Below are 1,409 nucleotides of genomic sequence, written 5' to 3' on the forward strand. Positions count from 1 at the left end.
ATGGGAGTGTGTAAAAGAAATGGTGCAGGGAGAAATGCAGCCAGAACCTCACGGGGTGGTGGAGGAACTGGCCTGGCACACTTGAGGTAGGCCCCAAGCAGACAGGACAGCATGTCCCTTCATCCGAGTAATGCATGAAAGAATCAGGAAGAGGTGAAAGGCCCAGCAGTGTTTACAGCAGCCTTTTAAACCTATTAAGAACCCAGGACTCCTGGGCTCGGTCTTCAGGACAGTGGGGTTTGGTGGGTTAGAGCAGGTAGGCTGGGAGCCAGGATGACTGGGTTGTATCCCAGGTCTGAGTAGGAGCAGGGGCTCGGGGGTTAGAGTAGAGGAGCTGGGAGCCAGAACACCAGGGTTCTTTTACTCTCCTTGTTTATTGCTTCTTGGGCCTCAGACTCCCCACCAATGTTGAGGGCAAAACATCTGTAGCATGAATGTTCTTTGGGGCATTAACTGCCCCCTTGGCTGACTACCCAGTGACTGAGCCAGGGTGCTCATTATTGATGCCTTTTCTTTCACCTCCCTGCAGGTGGGGGGGGGGGGGGGGGGGTGGCGGCTTCAGGGATCCTGGGATGACCTGATTCTATTGGGGGTTGCTCTGGCTTGCCCCGGGGGAGCTGTGCTGATCCCTCCCTCTCCATCCCCATTGCCCTAGTCAGGTACCCAACTCTTCCTGACCCTGGGGTAGGCCTCCCTGGCCCCTTAAACACCCCAGTATCCTCTCACAAACCCTCTCACACCCTTACTTTAGCACTGCAGCTTCCTGCCAACCAGTCCCCTGCATTTCACCTGGTCCCTCCTACAGCCAAAATGAAACCCAGGAGTCCTGGCTCCCAGCACCCCCCCACCTTTAACCCCACTAGACCCCATTCCCTCCCCTGCCTGAGCAGGGATGGACCCCAGGTGTCCCTCAAGAGGGATTAGGGGTTGCTTCCCCTTGAGCACAATGCTATCAGGGAACTAAAAATCCACCACTGGGAGGGAGGGAGGGTATTCCAGTATTTAAATGTCCCTCACCAAGGGTAGGGGCAAAACTCCCTCCCAGGCATGGTTTCTCCTCTGAATTCAAGGTGGTTCAGACCCCTGGGTGCTGGGTCTCACTGTGAAACTTTTCCCCCGGATGTCAAGGGCAACACTGGACTGACACAGCTCCCCCTCAGGCTGGCCCTGTTGAACCAAGTCCCCTCCCAACCTTTTCCAGAGCCCCTCACCCAACAAGGTGTTATTTCCACACCCCAAAATCCCTCCCACAGCTCCCCTTGCTCCCAAGGGCCTCCCCCACACAACAAACAAACACAGCTGTCAACTGTGTCAACACAGTTTCCTTACTATGGGAGCCTCAGTAGGCTGAAGCCAAACCTGTTCCCATCCCCTTCCTGGGGAGCCAAAAATAAGAGGAAGAGACAGGC

The sequence above is a fragment of the Alligator mississippiensis genome, chromosome 5 (genome assembly GCF_030867095.1).
Source record: "Alligator mississippiensis isolate rAllMis1 chromosome 5, rAllMis1, whole genome shotgun sequence".
NCBI classification, from domain to species: domain Eukaryota; kingdom Metazoa; phylum Chordata; order Crocodylia; family Alligatoridae; genus Alligator; species Alligator mississippiensis.